This window comes from Sander vitreus, chromosome 21 (assembly GCF_031162955.1).
Source record: "Sander vitreus isolate 19-12246 chromosome 21, sanVit1, whole genome shotgun sequence".
Taxonomy (NCBI): domain Eukaryota; kingdom Metazoa; phylum Chordata; class Actinopteri; order Perciformes; family Percidae; genus Sander; species Sander vitreus.
Window position 1 is genome coordinate 6,293,210 of NC_135875.1, and position 26,586 is coordinate 6,319,795.

Here is a 26,586-nt window from a genome sequence, read left to right on the forward strand (position 1 = left end):
ACTTATGTGATGTAAGTATAATGCACTTTGTCAAACGCAGTATTTTAAAGATCCTGTATTTCTGTGTAAATGCAGAATATTCTGTAATATGTTCTTCAAAGTGCATTAAAACCTTTTTAAGGATTTGCCAGTTTTCTATGATATGAACAGATAATTGGCCTTGTTGATACACAGACAGCACCAGGGCAGGTTTCAGTGATTGGCTTTCTTCAACAGTGGCTTGTTTTTAAGGTAGGGGAGTAGTAATAAAATATGTCCTTGTTCAGGCACTGGAGTTCATTGTGATAGCAGTCAGAACATAGAGTCCCCTCTGAATCTGTCTAAAAATACTCCATGCTCCTCTGCCCTAAACAACACACCAAGGGGCTAGAATAAAGAGGAGCTACAGGAGGCTAGGTGAGCAAACATGCAAACATGCAGCACTGAGCAGAGCTAAATGCAGTTCTCTTTCATACACTCTGCAAGAGTGCAAATATAAAGAACTAAATGAGCAAGTAATTCAGGCAACTGTTGGAGCCTCTGGGTTAAGACTTTGGTCCTCCTGTACAAACATGGCAGCTTGTATCACCATATCGCCTTTTGAATATAAATTTAAAAGCCAACTTTTAACTGTCTATCAGATATATTCTGATGCAGAGGTTGGAACTTTTTCTATGATGAGTGTCAATTTATAAGGATGACGACAACCCGTGTGCCACTAGTGTTTGTTAACACGCATGTCATTTATTTTCAATGTATGTGCCTATATTATTGATTAATCTGTCGATAATTTTCTCGAGTAATTGATTAGTTGTTTGGTCTATAAAATGGTGAAAAATGTCGACCAGTGTTTTCCAAAGCCCAAGGCGACGTCCTCAAACGTCTTGTTTTGTCCACAACTCAAAGATATTCAGTTTACTGTCACAGAGGGGTGAAGAAAATATTCACATTTAAGAAGCTGGAATTGGAGATTTTTTACTTTTTGTTTTTATAAAAAATGCCTCAAACCTCAAAATAGTTGGCCATTAATTTAATAGTCAACAACTAATTGAACAAACTTTGCAGCTCTAGTTACACTATTACTGGAAGTTTGACCTTGTTTGTAATAATAATGGAACTGTAGGCCTATTGTTTGTGCAGGATCCCCTCTCTCATTTACTCATTCACACATACAAAACCATGTTGTGATGTAGGCTACTAATAAGTAAACTGCAAACTGGGCTTACCTGGCCTTTGCTGCTCTGTTACACTGTCTGGTTTTCAGTAATGTCAGTTTTTCAGTAATGTGCCTCTCAACACTTCCACTGAGTCCTGAATATGATAGTGTCTTTATTCGGCAGTCCATCAAACCAAATCTCTGCACCATCCAGGAAAGCCTTCTTTATGTATTCTCCGTCTGTGAATGGTTTCCCACATTTAGCAGTACACCCTGTTGATTGACTCAGCTTTATTGGACTCATCTTTTAAGTATTTCTCCTACCGAGTTTTAAAATGACGTGTTATACTTTTTCACAGCAAAATGCACATTCTTCTCTTGCAATGAACCCAAACTCCGTCGTCCAACTGGTGAAGACTGCATTTTGCGTTTGTGACAGTGGTGGAAAAAGTACTCCGATCGTTTAGGTTTATCCATAATAATACATCGTAATTTATTAGTTGATCTATATTTTGTATTTATAATCTGAATCTACAAAGTAACTAAAGCTGTCAAATAAATGTAGTGAAGCAGAAGTATAATGTAGCATAAAATGGAAACACTCGAGTAAAGTACAAGTACCTTAAAACTGTTCTCAAGTAAAGTACTTGAGTAAATGTACAAACGTGCTTAGTTCCATTCCACCACTGGTTATTAGTGATTTATGTTGTTATGAAGATCCATTAACGTTTTTTGCTCTTGCCTCTTTACCTCCCACGGCCTCATGTTTTTTATAAAATGTTTTAAAACAATGTGTTTTCCGGAACACAAGATTTGAAGGAAGCATGTCTGACACAAAGAGCGCCAGCCTTCCCTTAAGGTCAAGGTCAGCCAGTTTCACAGTGGGTGACAGGAAGCCAGAGGGACTGCCATCCCTAAACGCCTAATGAGCCTCTAATTGATATCCAGCTGAAAGCCCACAGAGTGTTAATGCCAGTTCTAAGGAAGCTATGTTACGTCCTCTCTTCATTTAGCCAAGAAGACATTAAAGGCCCTGAAGCGTACATTTTTAACATGGAGCTAAAGGGAGGTAATGACACAGTGGTTGGTTAGTGAAATTGTCAGTGTGTGGCAGATAACACAAACGCATATATACATTCTCAGTTTCTTCACTTTTGTTTTTATTTTGATGTAAAAGCAGGAGAAAATGAACCATGCTCTCTTTCATGAATACGTTCTTCTTTTGGTCAGCTGTAGTTCTTCTGCCTCCTCCAGCTGTATTTCTGGGATCTAGACAAAGAGAAAGAGAGGAAAAAACACATTTCACTTGTGGCTTCATTATCATGTCAGTTGCAGTATTAAGAGCTGAGTAGTAGCCCCACTCTTTTATGAGATGTACTAACTGCTGTAATGAGATGGATTTTTAAAAAGAAGCAATGCAAAGGGAATGCTTTAAACCAGCTCCCTAACCATATGCCATTCTCCACGCTTTGAAGTCTCCAGCCCCTCTGCCAGGACAGCTTTCAGACTGTATTTGCCTGAATGTTTCATTCATCTTGATCAACACTGAATGAGATCAAGCTAGTGCTGAAAATAGCAGCAGTGGCTGCAAAGCAACTGCAGACTTCATCATGCTTTCCTTTGTTGAGTGTAGACCGGCAGATGGCACGTGTTTGGTAAGGTTTGTTTAAAGTCGATCCTTATTAATTCAATGTGCTCGGATATTGGCTCCGACACATTGTCATTTAAACCTGTACCTGCCACTTAAAGCTCAGACACCTGTCAGGCTGCTGCTCAGATATTCTATTTTTATTTCTTATGATTAAATATGTGAGGCTGTATGGAGGTGGTTGTGTTTCTCAGCCTTGGCTCTTCTTACAAGGTAGTCCAAAACCTTTGTGTTTGGATGGTTCGGAGTGCTTTTCAGCCTCTTTCTGCTTGCTTACCACACGACAACATTAGCAACATGTTTTAATGAGCCAAGTTCTTTGCACAAGAGGCAGGATTTCTCATTTTTAGGTCCAGGAAGAAAGGGCACCTGTGCTTAAAGGATACTGAAGCAGGTGAAAAGAAGAGTGTTGCATTGGTTTTGGGGTAAAGCCCAGACTGTCACATTGGCGATTGTATTTGGGTCGTGAAAGAGTAATGGGCAGTACTTTACACGTCCATTTTAGGGGAAATGTCTTGTTTGTTGATGAGTAGGTCTGTGTTAGTAGTTCTAGTTAATGGACTAATGGGCAATTACACCTCTGCTAGATTAATTTCCTGTATGCTGAATGTGAACAGGTGATACCTGCAAAGTAACAGTGAAGAGCCACTGAACGCAATGCAATGCAAAGCAAAGTTGGGTTGTGGATGCATGTCTGTGGAGAAGTTTCTGGCATCGCTCAGATAAAAACAAACTGCTGCTGGGAGCTACATCAAGTAAGGTTGTTCATTTACACTGTTTACTATGGACACAGGGAATAATGAGAAGTATAGGAGAGAAATCCAAAACAAAACATCAGCTTTTTTTGTTTGTTTATGTAAACGTGTAACAAAATATGTTTTCATAAGGAATCTATTGAATTAGATTTTTTTGTATTCTTTTTAAAGATGGTTGTTTTTGGCATTTTAATCCTTTATTTGATGGGACAGCTTAGACATAAGAGGGGAGAGAGAGGGGGAATGACATCCAACAAAGGGCCGCAGGCCGGAACCAAACATGCGGCCGCTGCAGCGAGGACTGAGCCTCTATATGTGGGCGCACGCTCTACCAGGTGAGCTACCCAGGCGCCCTGAATCTGATTATTAGATTCAAATGTATTGTCATTGTTTTAAGTACTGAGACAACAAAATGCAGCTCTGCCCCGTGTTTCAGATCTGTTCCAAAATGTAATGGCTTCTTCCTTGGCCCATCTACATACGATACGAAAGTGGTACAGAGTGGTTTATTTGTGATGTGAAGCAGCACACTGTGTAAAAAGTGTAAAAACAAAGGACGAACATGAGCTGCTAGACTTTACACAGAGGCATTTGTATTGTATGAAAGCTTAAACACTCATGGTCTCTGAGAGGGAGATGAGAGGAGAAGCTTAAATGTCATATGTATCAGTGAAATGGAGACTTAGAGTGTTGGTCTCATAATTTGTTTTGATCTTATTTCTGGCCTTTTCAGTTAATAATACAGAAACCCAGTGGACCAAGGAGAATTACGCATTCTGAGATTTAAATGGGCTTTCTGTAGGGGCTGAGATATTAATGGATGTTTTGTTTTTTCACATTGTAGGCCAGATTTTGTTTCAGCAATCCATATCGTTGTAAACCAGACAAATAGCACAGGGAGGTGTTTTGCTCATGCCTCTCTTCTAATCATCGTCTGCTGGGCGGACAGCTGCCCGGCCTTTGTGACCCTTCTAGTTTCAAGTCACAAGGGGAGTCGACCTTGGCAAATGCTGCACGCCTTTAACCATTAGCTATCTTCTCCATTAAAGAGTTTTGCGCACACACACGCATATAAAAGCATAACCAAACCTTTTCAGAAAAGTTTAATTTAAAGGTCCTATGACATGCTGCTTTTTGGATGCTTTTATATAGGCCTTAGTGGTCTCCTAATACTGTATCTGAAGTCTCTTTTATATAGGCCTTAGTGGTCTAATACTGTATCTGAAGTATCTTTTATATAGGCCTTAGTGGTCTAATACTGTATCTGAAGTCTCTTTTATATAGACCTTAGTGGTCCCCTAATACTGTATCTGAAGTCTCTTTTATATAGGCCTTAGTGGTCCCCTAATACTGTATCTGAAGTCTCTTTTATATAGGCCTTAGTGGTCCCCTAATACTGTATCTGAAGTCTCTTTTATATAGGCCTTAGTGGTCCCCTAATACTGTATCTGAAGTCTCTTTTTATATAGGCCTTAGTGGTCCCCTAATACTGTATCTGAAGTCTCTTTTATATAGGCCTTAGTGGTCTCCTAATACTGTATCTGAAATCTCTTTTATATAGGCCTTAGTGGTCTCCTAATACTGTATCTGAAGTCTCTTTTATATAGGCCTTAGTGGTCCCCTAATACTGTATCTGAAGTCTCTTTTATATAGGCCTCAGTGGTCCCCTAATACTGTATCTGAAGTCTATTTCCTGAAATTCAGCCTATGTGCAGAATTACAGCCACTAGAGCCAGTCCCACAATGAGCTTTCCTTAGTATGTGCCATTTCTGTGTCTGTAGCTTCAAATGCTGAGGAGGAGAGGGGGGGAAGGTGGAGGGTGGGGGTGTGGCCTTGACCAACTGCCATGCTTCGCTTGTTTTGAAGCCATGATGTCTCTCTCTTTCTCATGGGCGGACCAAATTCTCTGGGCGGGCAAAGCAGAGAAAGGGGAGGTAACCTTCCTCCTTATGACATCATAAAGGGAAGATTCCAGATCGGCCCATCTGAGCTTTCATTTTCTCAAAGGCAGAGCAGGATACCCAGGGCTCAGTTTACATCCATCGCCATTTCTAGCCACTGGGGGACCATAGGCAGGCAACATATTAATGTTAATAAACCTCATAAAGTGAAATTTTCATGCCATGGGACCTTTTAAGGAAATCAAGAAAAATAAATGGTGTGGGAGTGAGGAGATGACATTTCATTAAAATATCACTTTGTGGGATTCCATAAACATTCTATTCACTTTATATTAAAATAAGCCAAATGTTACCCCAAGCAAGGCTTCACAGACACTATTTAAATTCCCCCTCCAAGCCTGCAACGCTCCGAACAAAACTGAGATCAAAGTGATAATGATGGAGATTTTATTATAATTGCTTATTTAGACTTCCATTGGTTGGCTCATCTTAATTAATGTGTTGGCAACTCAGTGTGAAATTCAGATTAAGTCTTATAAAGTGTTTCCTACAGAGAGCAATGTGTAAACTATAATTAGAAAATGAAAAACAAAGTATAAAGTCCACGCAACACCCTTGAGAAAACTTGATTATTATGTTGCTGTTTTGTCTGATGACTTCTTTTGTGCAGAAATGACATTCTGCTTCCTTTCAAAATCGGTCTTAGTTGTCCTTTATGAATATGAGGAAATCAGCTGCATTGACACTGGAGGATATTTCAGAGGGAGAATTGAGGGTTGGTTCAAGGACTCTCTGTAAAGCTTGAGTGAATTTGTGAATTACACTGGGAGGTGTTTTCTGGAACATTATTTTTGTAGCTTAATTTTAAACCAAGTAATGTCCTCTTTTAAGAAGGTGTTGGCTAATCAATTCTCTATAGAGCATCCTAAATGCCACTTGTGTTTATGTAATTGCCTGAAAACCTGAACATATGTTGGGCCACTTTTGTAACTGTGGGCCAATGCATCAATCTTTATAAGGATTATTTTGGGGCATAATTTGTTTTTATTGCACAGTTTATAACAGGATGAAAGAGAATATGAAAGATACATGTCAACGACTGGATTCAAAGACTGGATGGCCACATGTGTTTTGAAACCATCACTGCCCAGTGCCCACATACTTCCATGCGTCCTTTACGCTTATGTCAAGCAATACATCCACTAGAGGGGGCTCGGAACAAACCGGTCTGGCACTGACCTCCACTTTTCCTTCACTACCATCCAACTCCCATTTGATTCCTGTCCAATCTCCTCCCAGCTATTCCAACTGTTTGTTCTTGTGCCTGGGTGAAGTAACGTCATATAGATGTTTACAATTTCTGACCAACTCGCCTCTCCTCAAAGAGTTCCATCATTTCAAAATGTCTTGTTCTATGATTGTGTCTCACTTGAACTATTGGCTACACTGCCCCCAGGATTTCCAGTGGTACTGCTCCGTTTCTGTATCTGTAAGCTGTCAGAAAACGCCCACAAATACAGACAAAATGAACGCAGAGTACAGACAGAAGGCTCTGTCCGTATACGTATCTAACGTTGAGCAAAAATGAGCCTTAACATACCAAATTAGATGCACAGTCTTTTGTCTTTTGTGTCTAAAGTCTTTTGATAGATTTTGTTGAGAAGGAAGAAACCAAACATTCAACAACTCCTCTCAGTGTTTATCTCATGACTCCCACACAGAAATTTCAGTCCCCACTCTCCCCCGTTCTTAACTCGCCACCTAATGACATAATGACACATTTGGTCAGAGTGTTTAGGGACTGCGTGGCTCTACATTACAACTCCTGAAAGCAGCACTTTATGTCAAATCCTCCCCCTGAAGAGGGTGACAACTGTGTACTGTCCTACTCCGCCCTTCAACAACCAGCCCTTGTAGCTACCCCAAACGGCGTTGTTTGCATCACCAACTACACTTTGTGGTCTCTGTTAGAAAAAAGATCATCAACAGTGAACAGAGCGAACAGTGACAGTCCACTGCATTGACTTGCCACACCACTGAGCCGGCTCTCAAATTGCGTCTGCCCTCTCTGCTGTGTGTCATTACAGGGCTCTTTCAGTCCATTGCTTGAGTTAAAGTTTATTTTTTTTCTGTCACTGTGGTTGCCTTTTGTAGAAGACTGTTGGGTGCCCTCTGGAGAGGGATCGGGACTTTGGTTCAGCCCAGCGAAATGTAGCGCCTCACTGCCCTCAAAGCCGGATTTGGAGACCTGCCTGCTGTCTACTCATGGTGAGTCATCTCTCAAGTTTCATGCCACTTGAACCAGCGTATAAAGCCGCGAACTCTTTTCACCTATTGACGCATCACACATCGAGGTCATCATGTGACGTTAACAATACATTCATTGTTAACCTTTTGTTTTGAAAGTGGGCCAAGGACAAGAATGCATTTACATTATTTATTCTTTTTGGGGGTGATTCTGATGCAAACATTATGTAAACTTGCAGGACTTTTTTACGTGTGTTTATTGCTCTTTCCTAACCCCTAAAATCCATACAGGAGCAAATCAGCATTTAATAATTGGGATGCCTACCTTTTTAAAATAATAGTTTCAACCTTTTAGATTAAGGTAACAGTCAGGTCCATCTTTGCATTTTATCTTCCATTTTAGGAAAACATTTGTGGGCCTTGAACTTGTTTAAACTTGTCATATAAAACAAGTTCTGTATGGATTCACTTTCAGGAATTGTCTTGAATATACCGTTATTAATGTTTCATCGTTTGTTAAAAATCCTGCATGTCATCAAACAAAAGAAGCTGTGAGAAATCACTTTTACTTTTTACAATTTAGTGAATTTAAGCTTTAGCCTTAGCTGTCTGTCAAAAATCGTATTTTTAAGTCCCGGGTACTGATCGATGTGCCGGCTTGGGGCCATATGTAATTACTCTGTGACTGGCCAGCCATGAAATTGTTGTTTGGCTCTGAAATAGATCCAAAGTTATTTTGTAAGAAGTTTTTGAGAAAGGCCTTCTGGTGCTGCCATAATCGGAATATATATGACCATGGCAGCACCAGGAGTCGATTAGATATTTCCTTGGTCAATAAATAAGGTAAGGAGTTCATATCTGAGTGTGACCTCTGCAGTCTCGTTACCAGAGTTTAACACTGTCTTCTCCACACATTACGTCTGTAGTCTGTTTCAAGTGTGTGTCTGAAGATGAACAACTTCTGTCAGCTGTTAAAGGCTGCAGAGAGGTATGCAGTGTGACAGTCGCTGGCTCACATGTATGCAGCTGTGGCCTGCGAGATGCAGGCTGGCAAATGGAGTGGAAGAGAAGTCCCATTAAACCCTGGCTCTCCTCTGAGAAGGAGGCTAACGGCTTTGAACACTGGCCTCTCGCTCCCTGGCAGAAAGTGCTGACACAAATTTTTGTCTGACTAAAATGCCTCCTGACCGCATGACACTGGCTCTTTTCTTCCTCTGAGATTCCACGGCCGTAAAGCCGGGGCTACACAAAAGAGACAGTCTGCGAGTGCTGCTTAGGAGGTGGCATGAATTATAATCATACCATAAACTGGCGCAAAGGTCGGCATTACTCACATTTTAGAGGGCGAGGAAGGAATTTCTTTGTTTGAGCAGTTAATTGGGTTTATATGCGCACAATCTTTCGTTTTTCATCTCCTGCACATTACACAGGGGGAAACAAATTAATTTTGTCCCGCAAGCCTCTCTGTTGAGCGTTTTCTTGTTAAGCAGCATCTTTTCAAAGATGCACAAATCCTGTAATTCACAAGTGTCCTGGACGAGAGACAGACGGCCTTGTCCCTTTTGGCATGCTGTGTGGATATGTCAGTTTGTGATTGACAGGGCTTTGCTCCTGTGTTGGTCACTGGTGCAAAGATGAAACATGACAGTGTCTCCAGGCACATTAAGCACCGGATTCTAGTCCTCCAATTGTGCATGTCATCAAATGGGATGTGCTGTTAGCCTCTAGAAGCTTTTGGCGGTGGTGGTTTGCAGTATTTTTTCACAGAGAAGCTGTAGTCATTACAGGCCTTGTGTTCCTGTTACAGTAAAACAGATGCATTGATAGGTTTTTTTTTCTTCCCGATAGTATAGTCAGGCTTTGACCAATCAGATGCTCCAGGCTGTAAATCTCTGCTGAGTGCTCAAGGGGATGATGATGAGAGTGATCAGTGTTGTCAAGTTGTTGAAGGGGATCTGAAGAAGACCCCAGTGGGGTGTGTGGGTGGTTAGCTACAGCCCACAGCTACTGAAGGGGAGCTGTGTCAAATCCGACACACTGAAACCCACAAACGCCAACACTGAGAGCCAGTTATGACGGGAACTAATTTACAGGCAGGAAAAATTCTGTTTGAATTGTGTAGGAGCTGTCCTCCCTGGCTTGATCTGGTTGCTTTAGGTTTTTAGTCATCTATTTATAGTGGTAGGTAGGCTAGTTTCTCTTTGGGCTCTGTTAGGACATGTAGTCACAAATCAGCCGAAGATTTAGAGCAGATGAAACAAGAGTTTATTTTTTTCCAAGTAGCTGGAATGTACAAGTAACGTGATGCAGGTAGGATGCACATTCCTTTGTCTTACAGACATAATACAGGAGCTGCAGACTTGGATCACTTAATGTCCTGTTTGTTTTAAAGATAGATGGATAAAGACTGAGGAATGCTTGAGAAGCTTTCTTGCTGCACTGCTTATCAAAAGGGCTTGTGCAGTGTAGTCTTTTCTAATGCAAAACACTCAGACAGACCTTGGCTGGGTACATGTGTGTGACACAAAAATCTCACCCACAGAGACCTGGGGTAATTCCTGGTTGGGCTACCTCTGGCTTAGTCATGCATTCCAGCTAACACTGTTGGGAGTGTAGTGGGAAGCCAGGGAGGGATTGTGTTCTTGTCACTGCACTCCAGCCTGAACGCAGAGGGCTGGGTGAGTAGCATCTTAACCTCCCTGTGAAGTAAGTAGCGTAGTATGTTTATCTAATGGGACAGTTAACCAACCAGCTAGTGCTTTTGACTCACTAGGTTGTCTGTCAGTGCTCAAACATGCAGCTGGTTTAAAAAGAAATGCTCTGTGTTTTCTGTCAAGGTGTAATGGTACACAGAAGTCATGGGTCAGTTCATACCCCGGTTTAGGAGTCACGGTTCGGTGCGACTTTGGTACAGCGGGAAAAAGCCCAAACGCATAAGGATCAGGGCTGCACGATATAAGGGAAAATATGCGAAATGCGATAACGTTTATTACTTGCGATAGATGAACAGATATGAAAGTGTACTGAGTTGCTGCTTTCAATATTTTGCTAAAAAACAACGTATTGCTTGTTGAATTTCAAACCAATGAAAGGAAATCATTTCAAACATTCTTTTATTGAAGAAATTGAACATTGACTTGAATATTAAAGGCACCGCTAAAGAAGAATGACAGTTACATTTGAAATTGTAGTTTTCTACTGATATTTTCTTTCAACTAACACAAACAATCTCAGAGTGTCTTTCACAATATGTCGCAGCCTTTCGCGATGTGTTTATTGCACCAGTTGATATCGCGATGACGATATATATTTTGTGTATATATATGTATATGTATATATATATATATATATATATATATATATATATATATATATATATATATATATATATATATATATATATATTTTTATTTATTTTCTTTTATTTCAAACAGACAGTAGTGCAAGTGTCAAAGACAGACACAATCCTCTTTCTGGGGACTGAGGTAGCATTTCTTATGCTATTAAATTGAAAATAAATGAAATAAAAAAATAAAACTTGTTCATTAGGAGGAGCATTACAAATAGTTCCACCTTAGCTATATGCCACAAACGCTATATGCTACAGAAATAGTTTTGTCCTCTTCTGCTTTTGCGTTTAAAGGCTGCTTTAAAAAGCAGCGGTGATAAGGAATTGGGCTCTGGTTCATTTATCCCTTGACGTGGTGATCGGCACATATGGGTAATGGCGTTGAATGTGCTGTAGCATGTTGGATGCTTTTCCATTCACATACCTTACAACGGTGGAGCAAAGCAGACACACCTTATCTGTCTTATACACAACTCGTTGTTGTAGTTGTAGTTTTATTTGTGCTCGCCATAGTGTGACTGACTGACTCGCACGCCAATCAGATTGTTGTGCTAACCTCAGTACATGTTGCTAATCGCGTACGGCAGAAAGATTCCGGATCAGAAGTCGAACTTTGGTTCCACATTCCATTCTTTATTCTACACACTGTGTATTCTGCGTGCGGCTATAAGCACTGAACCGTGACTCCTGTTCCGTGAAGGTTCGGCACAAATACCCAAACAGTTACAGCCCTGGTTTTCTGGCTTGAATGCTTATACTGTAGCCACAAGCTTGTCTAATTGTCACGCAAGTCATTAATACATTTCAGGCTGGTGGTTTGGAAGCTGGACACATTAGGTCCCTCTGGACTCAGTGGCTTGAGATGGGAGGCAGAGAATCACTCTTTCAGGGACAAATATTGAAAGTTGTACATGAAAGGGCTTTGAGAGGCTTTTTATTGTGTCGTTTGTCATAAGAGGAATTTGTGTTCCGTCACTAAAATTAGCATATATTCTTTTTTTCAGAGAAAGTGCAAATGACAAAAGCAGAAGTGTAGAAGGCTGTTAATGGATAAAAAAATGTAATTGGAGATATTTGACATTTGCAGACGTACATGCAGTACCTTATGACATTACCAGCTAATGCTCAAATGGGAGAGAACAAATTCAACAGGCTTCAATTGTCCAACGTAAAGCCATGTCATTAACAATAATGCTTTCTGGCTTCCGGTGGTCTCCGTAATGGCTTGCAAAGTCCACAGTGTACTAACTCAGGCTCTAACACAGGAAATGGAAGGCACAGGAATCAGTGTGTGCTAATGTATGGTTTGAGAAACAACACGGTGTGAACAGCATGAAAAGCAAATCTGCATCGTAGTTTAGACTGAGCTGTAAAAACTATTTCCTTCACATACTTTTGTCATTTCACTTTCATGAATAATAATTGTAAGGATGGAAGAATTAAGAAAAAATGTTGTGAATACATTTTCATTCTATCAAAATTGGGACTTCTATTTCGCCACTCGTCAAAAAAACCCTGTCAAATTAGGTTCAGAAAAATCTATTCAATCCTTGGACTAACCCCACATCAATTTGTTGCATTGTGTTTGGACATAGTGCAACATGACAACAGCTTGTCTCTTGTAAATGGACTTGGTAAAGGTGTATGGTGGGACCCAAAATTCTTCACTATTAAGACATTACATGTTGCGCCTCATTCTGCCAAGTCAATCATGGTTTCTTCATGTCCAACACGATATATTTAGCATAATTAATGTGTGCATGGGATTGCAAGGGAAGGGAAGGGATTGAATGGAATTCTTTAAAGTGGCCTTTCTTTGGGACTATGTATACACAGGTTTGTTCAAAATCAACTCCTTCCCTCTCATCTCTGCCAGCCGTCAATGACAGCTGGGCCCAGTGAACAGCTGCCTCCCCCTCCCCCAGAATCAAATACATTAAAAAACAAAAAGAGTTTCCAGCAAGCATGCTTTGTAGAAGAGATAATTACTTTATAAAGCCACAGTGAGTTTGTGGGTGGTCCCTGCAAGTCTGTCCTTGATTCAAATGAAGAGATTAGTTTCCCCTTTTTGCTTTATTTTCATTATTGATTAATCTGCCAATTATTTTCTTAATCAATTAATTAGTTTGTTTGTAAAATGTTGGACAAAATCAAATTACTATTTCCCACAGCCTAAGATGACATATTGAAATAGCTTGTTTTGTCCAACTAAATTCCCCAAATCCTAAGATATTAAGTAAACTATCAGGAAAAAAAATGAATATAAAGATAAATAAAAGCAGCAAATCTTTACCATTTAAGAAGCTAGAACTCAGCATGCACAAGGTGTGTATCCTTTAGATTCATGTAATTTTACAAATAAATACAATATAGATGACTATCTGATTACGATGATGATAAAATTGACTGATTTGGTTTAGTTGGCCAAGATTGATTTGAGTCCAGACGTTTGTGATATTCACTCAGCCAAAGCGTATCACCTCAGTGACTCACATGACTTCTGAAACCACCCACATACACAGCAGACATACATGTGGTGGCCGCTGACAATTACTTTATGGATGAAGTTCCTTGCGGGGGTCCCTTATGTTCTCTCCTGGGCAACCTGCCGTTTTGAAGTTCAATAATAAAACCAAACCATGAGCCGAAAACATAACTTTTTTTCATGTTGTTAGGGTAAGATTACATGGACCCTGTTTACACTTGGTTTTAAAATGCATACTGGGCAATCTGATTACAAGTGGACAGCGCTTAATTCATGTGTAAACGCACACCAAGACGCATTATGATCCGATTACTTAAACCACTTGCCGAGGTGGTCTGGGATGCATTTGACCATATCTTTTGTAGTGTAAACACTACTGTGTCCTGATGTGTCCCAGACAAGGACGTAACAAGAAAATATGTCATCAATGCAGAACGTGGTGTTGTTTTGGTAACAGCGCGGCGCCAACACTATAACTTGCCCATTTTATGACAAGTTAGATAAAGTGTTGCTTGACGTCCATCGTTTCGGCCGATGGATGGAGATGTGTTGGATTCTGCTGATAGTGATGTCTTCAGCTGTACCAACACAACGACTGTCGAGTGTGTGGCTGAATAACTGTGCGCTGGGCAATTGACATTCTAGCAGAAGTGACGGAGGCAGTAACGAAATCTGAAGCTGAAGCTGGAGATGCATGATAGACACAGGTGTGAACGGCGATGTGTCTCGGCTGTCCACTTGTGTTCAGATCACCGAAACACATTTTCAAATCAAGTGTAAACAGGTGTCAAGAATACATAGGTTTGTGTTTTTAAATGTTAAAAAAATAATTATGAGTTAGGCTATATATATATATATGCTACTGCTGATCAGTGCAACCAAAAGATGGTGGTAATTTCATATTGCAATTGACCTACTGTATAAAGTCCACTGGCTACTGCATGATCTAAAATCAGAAACTAGTGACTCTAATTAATTAAATATGCATGCTTGTGCGTTATTTTTTATTTATTTTTTATTTCTCTTCTTATTCCATCCACAATTCCTCCCTACGGTCTCACTGTTTTTGCATTATTTACACTCAGTGTAGATAGTGTGTGTAAGGCTGACACATTCTATCTCAAGAGGGCAATAGCACCTAGCCTTTTTCTTTTGCTGACACTAGCAAGGCCTGGCTCAGCGTGCTAATGTGAATGGCATAAGGCCTGACGAAAGGCAGACTCATCTGTCGGCTCGTAACCTTCAAAAGGGGGCAAGGACTGGAGGTGACCCTGCATGTTTCCATCTACATAATATCTCCGCACCCTCGGCTGATGGGTTCTTTTGCTGAACACGGCAGAGAACTCGCCTGCCACTTATTCATTTTCTATCTAATTGACAGGTTCACAGGTTTGAGGAAACTTGCATGCACACACATGCAGACACGTGCCTTCTTGAAGATGCATAGTGACTGCTGTTCTGCAGATGTCAACAGCCAGAGGATGGAGTATTCATGTTAGAAGTGAAATGAATAAGTATTGACAGAATGAAGGTGCCTTTTCCTGTATGTGTAGCTCATTAATATTCTCAACAGAGCCTCATCAACCCAACACTCTGGATTAGTCATAATAACACAAGACAAATAATTGCAATGTGACATGAAAACAATCAAAGTCACTTAATGAAAGACTTATGATAAGTATCTTTCAATTAAAACACACTGCTGCTAAAGGGAAAACAGCATGGATGATTGCCAACATCTGTATGAGACACTTAAAATCATCGTAATGCTTTCTCTTTCAAAATATCTTAAAAGCCAAGCTCATGATACTGTGTGAGTATGGGAGTTAAACTGCAGCTCCATCACTCTGTGCCTGAGCCTTGTGATTGACACATGGAGTGATGGTGGCTGGAATCTAACAGACATTTATTGGTGGTCATCAAATCACCATCAGAGGTCAGCGCTCAGCTAACATGCTAATTGGGTTACCTGCGATCCCTGTCTGCGCTTTCAATCAAACATCAGTCCAGCCTGACAACAACCTGGTGGTGGGCTGAACTGGAAGAGCAAGTAATTTAAGATGTTTTCTCTCTTGCCTGCCCATGCTCCCTTTTATACCGTCTTCTCAGATCCAGATTCATAGTCACAAATAGCAACCCTGAAGGTATCCTTGCCCTTGTAAGGCACACTAATGTTCTCTTTTTTTTGTGCTATTGTATCGCTGGCTGTGGAATTAATAGTGAGACTGGATGAAAAAGGAAAAGTACAATTCTAAAGCCGGAGAAACATGAATTTGAGGCACACATCTCATTTGTAACGACAAAGCTAAAGTTGGTTGCAGACTGAAATCCTTTTTTCCTTTCCTCAAGCAAAACAAAACAGAAAAAAGAAATCCTGAAACCTGTCAGCGCCTCTTTTTCTCTGTTATATCAAGTAATTAGCAGCCTAAAGGCATACACATCTCCCGTAGAAACGGTCTGTGGATGAGATGAAAAAAGATTAGAGTGGTGCTGCTAATTCACAGTGGACAATGAAGTTCTTCAGAGTGAATGTGATGGTGGTGCACATGGTAAAGCCGGACTGAACTGATGCATCATTTTTCGGTGAAACAAATTCATCTCCTCTCTCAGTCAGTGTGCCTCTGTTTCAATGAAACAGCGTTTATAACCATGTGTGTGTACTTCACAGACTTTTTTCCCCAGATGTGAATAGAACCGAGGCAGTTGTCAACAATCCCTTTTGACTATTGGACCTGTTTTTCTGTCTTATTTATGAGCGGGCAGGCCCATTTAAGGGCAGAAACTCATATGCATAGCACCAAATGTCATTATAGGCAACCTTTTGAAAAACCTGAGCAACTCTGTCTCTTTATGTCTTTCTCTCTGCCTGTTTGGATAGATGGCAGTACATATTGATCTGTTCTGTTCTTGTCCTGCGGTTTTGAAACCGTACCCACCCTCTGAATGTCTGATGACTCGCTACCTTTGGGGTAAGGTGGGTACATGGACTCCTTGTGGGTTTTCTTGACGTAACCGGCACTATCTGTAGATGTCAAAAATAGAAAGCATCAACACATGACCTTTTCGAGAGGAAATTTGACCCTTATCATCATGTATCTTTCACCTTTACCTGATGCAGTCAGAGACAACTTTTTCTGTCTCTGTTACACAGAAGCCAGTGAAAAATCTAATACCTAATGTGGATAAAGAGGCAAGATGTAAATGCGTCAGGAATCCCATAGAACTGCAATTAACATTTGCTTTTCTATTAACCATAACCACGATCTTTCCCTAACCTTAACCAAGTGTTTTAGCTGCCACTAACGCTAACTCTACCTTAACCATAACCATGATCTTAACCATATCTTACCCTGACTATAGTTTCCCCACAGATAACGTACAGTAGGAGGTTTTACAGAATTGTGCAATATTCTTGTTCCGTTCAAATGAGCCTGGTCCTGTGACCAGCAACAGTTGCCTTTTTGTCATGGCTAAACTTACTACCTAACTACTTATTTACTGTTACCTTGTATGCATTTGATGTTGAAACCCACTGCAAACAGCAAGTTGAAGTTGCATTGCTGCATTGCTGCAGTGCAACAGAAGAAAAATCTGATACTTGCCACAAGCAGCAATGCAAGTTAAAGCTTTTCAATTATGGTTGAAGATTTGACTTGCGGCCTGCAGTTCATTTCAGTTGCAAATGTATGTACGAAGGGTTGGGTATTATCCCACACGGCTGCAGTGTCTCTACTCTTGTGCCCTTTTAAGTTCATCTTAGAATTTAGATGAGGACTTTTGTAGCTGATTCATGAAGGAACCCAAACCAGGAGACCCCCGTGGCTTCACTCCACTTAGAAGCCATGGTAAGCCTATCAACCACTCAGCTGCACTTGCTACACTATAGCCCTAGGCAAGGAAGTCCAACACTCAATCTGGCTCTGCTGCTCTGAGATACAAAGTTACTACAAGCCCTCAACAGGCCTCTGGCTAAGTGTTGTGTGGTCAAGCATTTTATGAAAATGAACTGAAATGGGAAGCACACATGGACATGAAATAAGAGCGAGTGGGAGCTTGTGCTAGTTGGCTATTTAGTGCTTCCCTTGAAGTGGCCAAATCAACTCAATTTGGGTATCATCTGAGGGATTAGTTAAGCAAGTTACAGTATGTGAGGCACGCAGAACTGACAGTGCAGAGGGAAGGAGTGGCAGTTTACAATTCTGTGTGAAACCAGCTACAGGCTGGCACTGGATCCATGTGACAGCTGAGCCAGGACAAGATGTGTGGGGATGTTATAAGAAGTTATTACAGCCATTCTATGCTCGAATTTAGAGGGGGAAAAAGGATCTCTTTTGACTTTCTGTTTTTTTTTTTTAAATTCTTTTTCAACACAAAATCATGCTGGGTGCTTATTTGACGCTGGTCAACAACATTTTAGGTGTCCTTGATTCAAATGAAGAGATTAGTTGTCACCTTTTTCATCCCTAATTTGGAACCCTAACCCAACTAAAGTTAGGCAACATATAAACACAAAGCTGAAATAATGAAGAAACTGGATTTTGAGGCATTGAAACAGGATCCAACTTAAGGTCCATCATATCACTTGTTATTGTGTTTTAGTTGTGCATAAGGGCCCCTGAAGTTCTTGAGCCTTGGGACAGATGCCTGCTTTGCCCTGTTGGTAATCCAGCCTTAGTGCTAAATGTTGTCGCCACAAACACAAATCCACCTTTTCTTGTAATCGGTGTCAAATGAAGCTTGTGATTTAGTGTTGTAAAACAATATAACAAGACATGACGGGTGAATACTTTTTGAAAGACTTTGTAGCTCAATTTTAAACCTAACTTCATAGAGATCATCGTTTGTTTACCAGTGAGTGTCATTAAAGCAAATAAAATCTCAGACTGCATCAATCGAATGTCACTTACAGTAAACAAGAAGAGTGAATCCTGGGGAAGTAACGGATACCAGGGGACAGGACCTCAGCCTATTTCATTCTAAGAAATTCATTTCAGCTCCTGCCCAGACTAAAGACACCAGCTGATTTTTAAATGCGTCCATCTCAATGCAAATGTGCGCGTCTGCCAATGTTGATCACCTGCCGTTAGTGGCCTTCTGCAGAATTACCTTCCCTCTTCATGTCATGACTCTATTTGCCCCTTTGAGCTGCCTGTCAAACACTGAACCATTCTTCTTCCCAGAGCTCTGGTCTATTTGTTTGAACAGGATCGGGGGAGCTAGAGGCATACAAATGGAAGCCAGGATTTATGCATAACAAAATTCTACATTCGACTGGATGATGGGCATGTATGTGTCAATTGTCAGCAACAGAGATGAAAGGCTATTATTTAGATTAGGTTTAGATTTATCACTTTATTAATACAACTGCAGGTGCCTCTGTCAATGTAGATGGTGCTGCAGCACTTCCAAATGGCCAGCAGGTGTAGCAGTGAGTTCTCTGAATGACGAGGATGAAGAAAGGGAGTGGAGGGAAGTAACACAGAGATTAATCGAACTGTCTTTAAAATCCTCCTTCTCTCTGGGCAAGGGCAATATTTAACACGGTGTTTGACCTTTTACATCATCATCTAGTTTCATTTGTTGTTAAAATGGTAAACGTTAAAGAACGCTCCCTTATGTGTTAGCCTGAGAAATGCCATATCAGTAGAAGAGTCCCAACTTAAACATCACAATTAGGAATTTGCTGATCAGCTCATTCCTCCTCTAGTAATTCTCTCTGCTCTTTCTACCTGCTCTGTGGCAAAGCTCAGAGAGGTTTTACACTCACTGCTGCTCAGCCACACAGTATTGTGTTATTGTTCACAGCAGCAACCAAACAGGAGCGAGGGAGCATTAATGTAGCACATTCACAACATATTAAAATCAGAGCTTGGCTGCTGTTGTCATTTTGGTGTCTGCGGGGAAAAAATGCATTCATCACTGACAAATGCCTACATCTGCACTGTCTGCCATTTAATAGATTACAAAGAAGAAACGTGACTGAACTTTAAAAAACTGTGGTCATGCAGCTCTGAGACATTTATTTCCCTCCTCAATCTGGCTAGGGGAATTTTCTACACCTGCCTACATGGCTCACAGTATTTCATCCCATTATTAGGTCCTGCCCAGACACCCACTAAAACAAACAGGGGAAAATAAAGACAATGAATTATGTCCCCCTTCATTGGGCTCTCTTTGACTCTGATAAAGGTTGACATGCTATTTCAGTCGCTTCCTTTGAGTGGATTCGACCGAGAGCGAGAGAGAGGTCTAAGCTGGTTTAAAGTGGGCATAGATTTGGTAATGAAAATGTGTGCCAGTTGGCCTGTGTAGGAGGACTTCTGTTTCCCCACAGGGAGATGACACAACCAAAGCACATAATAATTCACTTCGCTATATGTGTGCCATGTTGAGAAGAAACGCATCAAGCCCATCTTTACCTCAGCGGTATGGACTTAACAAGGAGGACAAACCTGCTGAGACCCACAACTTGTTGGCCCTAGTTCTGTAACTTCGAAAAGGTCAGATCAGCAGTGTTAGCCAAGCCACGCTTACAACAAAGAGATTGAAATATTGTATGTGAATGTGTCACTTTCAGGTGCTACTGGGAACCGGAAACCTATGCCAAATGTCGTCTTTGCTCTTTAACATTGAACTCTGAGGCTTGAGGTTGCAAATAATGTGCTGAGGTCTAAATTACAGCTCATGTGTCAATGGAGAGTAGATGAGTAACTGTTTTTCAGGTTGGCACGGTACACGCAATCTTAGCAGTATTCACCGCTATAGAGTTGCAAAGTCCCATTTTCTGATTAGACAATGTTAGACAATGTTAGGTGAATTGCAGTTGGAGCCCTCTCAAGGTTTGGATGGACATACAACTCTAGCTAGCTGAATCAAAATTCTGTGTACCGAAAAACATAACGAGAGAAATCGACTACGACTCCCAAAGTGCATTTCCGTAAAAAACAATCGAAATCACTGAGCTTAAAATTGTGTAGGGGGCACTTATAATCTATAGATTACATATTCAGTAGTTTAAATCGGTTAATTTTCAGATTCTATGACAATTTTGGAGGAATTCAGTAATTGTGGCACGACAAATTGTTTCGAATTCAACACAACTCTGATTTACGCCTCTGACTGGCTTCCTCTCCATAGCAAAGGCACCAGAGGCTCATGGGTATCGTAGTATTTTAGAGCCGTGATTTCCCAGAAACAGTTTTAAGTAATTAAAACTGATGGTCATAACATAAACCTACAGTATGATTTAGTTATCCAGGAGACTCGCGTGTCAAAATACTGAGGATATAAAACTTTAACACTTTTAAATGGGTTAGAAGTTTCATATTTTACAATGGATGTCTTTCTCATAGCTGATATCTAAATGTCAAATGAAACAAATGTGATTGGACTGTACAATCCCATTCTTGCAAAAATGAAGCTTTTATACTTTGCCATGTGACACCACTCTAAAGTGTGATTTGAACATACCTTATGTAGAAGAACTAGTAATAAAAAGCTTAGGAGCTTTTAGACGGCAATCTTGGCCACACTGGGATCCAAACCTGTTTTATCTGTGACTGATCGTACCCATACATGGTGCCTCGTGATACAGATATCACCACCTTCCCCTGCAAAGCAATGAGTGCAGGGACATTCATCTAGATTTATAAATAATCTATCGCGGGGCAGGAGTGAAACTTTGTTACCAGCGACCGTAAGTGGTTTCTGCATCGCCCTGTGCAGCTCTCACCTTGGTAGCCGGGCCCTGACACTTCCCCTTATTGATATCAGTGTGATTTATGGAACTCTGCTCCCCTGGCCATCCTCAAACTGGAGATGGGCGTGTGATTTATCCCTGTCTGATGCTGCAGGGTGTCTACTGCTGGCGAGATGAGGGCGGAGGCTCTGACTGAACAAGCCTCTAGCTTGAGTCCTATATTTTTTTTTCCTTTTTGAGTGAGAATATTTTCTCTGCTGTGTTTTCAGCCTCTGCGGCAGGATTTTGATTTAATAAACAGGTCCATCTGCCACTATCTCCTCATCTCATGCTTTCTCCCTGAACCCTAAAAGCAACTATAAACAAGTGGAGGAAATCAATGGTTTGTGGATGACTCAGCTTCAATTATACTGCTGTTTCAAGATAAATATGCTCAAACTATGCTTCCTCTGCCACTGTTCTGATTCGATTAAGGTCTGACATTCATGTTTTCCAGTCAGACTGCTGGATTCAACTATAATTGCTCGAAGAAACGTGTGTCCCTCAGGGCAAAGTACATTTGTCGTTCTCAAACTGTTGATGCTTCATTGTGCTGTGGCTGATGAGGGATTTTTACTCTTGCAACAGTAATATTAAGCTATATTTCTGTCATGGGTGACTTCTAATTACCAGTCATCTTTTAGAAGAAATTAGATTTTACTCAGATATTTCCCTAGTCATTCACCTCTCTGAAAGATTAAATTTCATTGCTAGGCACTGAAGTATTGCCCTGTTGAATTTCCTTCATCTAAATTTTAAACCTCTCTCTGCTGTAACTTCTGTGTTATAGGTAATCGCAGTAAGAGCACTCCCATGGGAAACTCTCCCTAATTCTATGATTGTTTCTGTGTGGCTTCCTCTTAGATGAGTTTTTAATTTGGAGGCCAGGGGTAACGTGAGATAAATCCTATTGGACGCCCTGCAACACTGGCCTTTGCCATCGCTGGCCCCATTAAAGGCTACTTTATTGATTGTAAATAAGCTTTGTAATTAATGGAGGGTCACAGCTGGTTCTCAGTCCAGGCTCAGATTCAGAGGGGCACGTCTGCTCCCAGCTGGATTTCTTGGATTTCTTCTTTCTATGTTTAAAAATGTAGATGGGGCTTAGTGATTAAAAGTTGAATTCATTCTACAGGAGGATAATTGCAGTATGAAGAGACCTAAGGTAATCCTCCACAATATCCTCCACATTATGCCATGACGAATTCTTCAAGCAAGGCTTATAGCTAAACCTACATATTTAATGGCTAAAGCTAGTAATACTATGCCAAGTTTAAAGCCTTTCACACAGGTATCTGTGTGGTCTCAAAAAGGCATATTTTGGAGAGTGTTAATTCAGCCTTCCCAAAGCTTACAAATGAACCAAGCTTTGATTCAATTTTCATCAGAACAAACATGCTGCTTCGGGGGTGACTGGTCACTAGAGCAGATGAAAGTGTCTCATCATGCACGGCTGGTGAATGTGCCTTTTAAATGGGTTTTAACACACTGGACCAGCATTATGCCCGAGCTGTGGAAGAGCCTGAGATGGGCTGCATCCGCTTACGCACATGATCTAGAAGAGCATGCTGCTTCTTGGCTTCCCTTCACAAAGGCCGGTACACAGGGTCAGAAAGAGTGGGAATGAAAGATGTGTATGCTTACACCCTCAGATGAAACACTGCTTGTTTATGGGTACATTTTGGTGCACGTCTCTCTGTGGCGACCTGCAAGTCTGTACTGTGTGTGTGTGCTTATTTGCCTACTCGGTATCCTGTCCTTTAGATTTCATACATTGATGGCCTCTTCTAGCAAACAGACAGGAATATCTCTCCCTATTTACTGTATTTAGCCTTGCTTGGCTAGGTCACTGCTTTACATATGGAAACAGATTAATCGGACTCGACTGTAAAGTCCTTTGTATTTCTTCCCTGGTCCTTTCCGCTGTTCTGAGAGCTGACATGCAGCTACAATATGCACTTACTGAGTCATGACTTTTTAAGATCATGATTTAGTATTATAATCACAGAATGCCTTCTGGCCTGTATGCTAACCAGACCAGACATAATGAGCTGCTCATATTTTATGCCGAGGTGAAGTTGCGATGAGTTGCGTAGCTGCCTCTGCACAGCCGCGGCTGTATCTCTGGAGATGTGCATGCATGCCAAAAGATCTGACCCATTGTCACCTTACACCCTCTTACCACTGTCTACATCTTGTCATAGGAAGGCACATGATTCATACCAATGAATGGATTTCAGACAGAGGGACAGAGACAAACCACTGCTCATTGCTGGAGTTTTTTTACATAAGCTAGGGAACAGATTAGTAAGGGATATGTACTTAATTTTTTGTGGATGGTAATTAACAGTGTGAAAATGGCTCCGAATTAAAAAGCTTGTTTGGTGATTATAAGAAATATTGGACTTTTCCAGTCAGCCCACATTACGATGTAGCCATTCATGGTATGTGTCACTGCGCCTCCACCTTGAACTATACTTCTGCTTTTGATGTGACTAATGCTTTTCATCTACCCCTCTGGTAGATGTGAGGATCACTTGTGTCACCCTATCATAAAGCAGCTGTAATGATTGCAGCGATTACGCAGGCTTTCCCACAGCTGAGAGGACCCCGCTAATCCAATTGAAGTAGACTTTCGAGCTAACACCTTTATCGCACGTCAGACAGATACATTTACAGTCAAGAAAATCACAAAGGTGATGCCAAAAGGAAGGGCTACATTTTAAGGTTTTTTTGTATTTCTCTATCGTTAAGCGTTTGGTCTAACAAGAAACAAATGGCAAACAATTATTTCTCAATGTTAATTATTTCAGTATCCTACAACCACTGTTATACTTAACACTAGCAAGCATGGAATATTTCAATCCTGCTCTCTCGGGGAATGGGAAGCAACATAATAACTTTATTTTACCAAATCCATCTGTTATCTATTGCATTGATTGGTCGTAGGTTACTTAGCTTTACAGATAACAAAAAAGGAGAATTATGAAGGAAAGAAGAAATTGAGGGTGCTGTACCTGACTCTAAATAAAAGAGTCCTACACCTGTGTGTGTGTGTGTGTATGTGTGTGTGTGTGTGTGTGTGTGTGTGTGTGTGTGTATTTTTTTACTGAAAAACTAAACCTGGCCCAGTCTCCAGGTAGTTAAGCGAGTGCATCAGTTTCACATTAAAACAAAAGTCCAATTTATACATTTGTTTTAACGCTTATCGAATATGGACAGATTTAGAGACATAGTGGCAACTTGGCTGAGAATAGAGCTCAACAGTGACCGCGCACTTTTTTACGGCTCTGTCTCCGGAAGTGTTTTTCCCCCATTCAGTTGTTTCATTGATGTTTCGAAAATTGCTTATATATAGAGTTTTAAAGGAGAATTCCGGTCGATTTCAACACGTAGCTCTGTTGTTTGGAAATTTGGAGTGCTGTCAGTAGCAAGAAAAACTAAATCAATCGGTGCTGCCTACACCGTGTTATCCCCTTGCTAGCGTTAGCACCCAACAGGCTTAAACAGGGCAAGTTTTAAACGTGTTTTTAGCCTCTAAACATGGTCGAAATGTCATTACAAGTGCCTACCCATGTGCAGTGATTCCTTCCGAGGGAACACAGCAAATTTGACTGGAATATTGGATTGTATGAGTCCGACAATCGACTAGTGTGGACTTGACCGGAAAACAGGAAATAAACAGAGGTATGTGCACTGGCTGGATTAACACAACTTTTATGCCTTTCTGTCACAGCTACTGCAGCCAGATTCGCTGTGTTCCCTCGGAAGGAATCACTGCACATGGGTAGGCACTTGTAATGACATTTCGACCATGTTTAGAGGCTTAAAACACGTTTAAAACTTGCCCTGTTTAAGCCTGTTGGGTGCTAACGCTAGCAGGGGGATATCACGGTGTAGGCAGCACCGACTGTTTTCGGTTTTTTTTGCTACTGCCAGCACTTCAAATTTCCAAACAACAGAGCTACGTGTTGAAATTGACCGGAATCTCCTTTAAGTTTGGGACCAAGCCAACCAGCTACAAGATGAATAGTGAGCATAACACATTTGATTCGGCGCTAAAAGACATTTTGAAAATGGCAAAAAAAGGCAAAGGTACAAGACCGTGTAGATAAACTATCTTCGACTTCAATGGTATAAGCTCGCTCTAGCCATTCGAGGTTTCGCAGGTACGGTAAACGTTTCTATGGTAACAGCGAGTTGGACCAATCAGAGACGTTGCTGTTACGCTTAGGATTGTGGGCAGTGTAGTTTTTCTCCATAAGATCGCGGATAAAACATGTTTCTTTTAAAACAAGGTTGATTTCACAAGGACTTCTAGCTTCTACAGGAGCAGAAACCTTCGTTTCACAACCACGTAGCTCGGGGTCAGTCTGCTGCGGATGGTTTAGACATTATGACTGATATTCTAAATCCTTATGGAGAAAATCAATTTTTTACTTCCAGAGTCGGCTGTGGGCGGGACTGTTGAGGTCCATATACAGCTTGTCTGATAAAATTGCATCCTCCCCAATCAGGGCCAAGAAGAGAGATGGGTGGCGTCTCTGCATCGAGAACAATCTCACACAGGGGACCACACATTGTACTTTAGATACATGAAAAACACTTGGGAATACAGGTTGAAATTAACCTTTCGCATTTGCATGATGATATTTAATCAGCAAACCTTTTGTTAACAAGAGACAAGCGGCCACGATGCTGCTTTGTTCTATGACTATAAAACATGAAATGTTCTGCCCTTTGTGGCACATGTAATTAAGCACACATAATTATGACAACGTTTCAGTTTCATATGTTTTGAGGGTGTATTTGCCTGGAGCATCAGTTCACTTCCTCACCAAGACAATCATATCAGACGTTTGTAATAGACAGCCCTGTAGGATACTCTAAGGGTTCTCGCTGCTTCACCAGAAAATAGCTGCATCAGGATCTGAGCCGAAAGTTACAGAGACAAATGTCAGCCTTTCCTCGGAGACCTACTGATTCACATCAGGGCTCATTTTTTATTTAGGGGAAGCTATCACAATGGCTGGCTGACACTTCACTGCTTTGCAAATGAGGTCAAAAATATTCATATTTATTGTCTGTGATCCCTCTAAATCAGAAGTGTTTTTTTGAGCTGTGGAATTATTCGCCCCTGTGATTCAAACGGAACTGCCTACATCAAAAGATAAAACGCTAAAAGTGCCATAACCTTCATTTGCATTGGCCTTGATGGGTACTTTTACTGGCAATGTTATTGACTGGGGAGAGGAATACCTGCTGTCAAATGTAACATAGACATACAATCATATCAGACATCAGGATCCTCTGTCACTGCCGCTGAT

At 40.9% G+C, this 26,586-nt stretch overlaps 1 protein-coding gene across 4 annotated transcripts in view; it reads left to right on the forward strand.

Moving 5' to 3' along the window:
* tanc2b (tetratricopeptide repeat, ankyrin repeat and coiled-coil containing 2b) overlaps positions 1–26,586 on the forward strand; it is a 152,841-nt gene that overhangs the window by 7,976 nt on the left and 118,279 nt on the right. For all 4 annotated transcript variants that reach the window (XM_078279331.1, XM_078279334.1, XM_078279332.1 and 1 more), the window contains exon 2: positions 7,595–7,708. The gene's annotated coding sequence lies outside the window, so the exon portion shown is untranslated. The remainder of the gene's footprint in view (positions 1–7,594; positions 7,709–26,586) is intronic.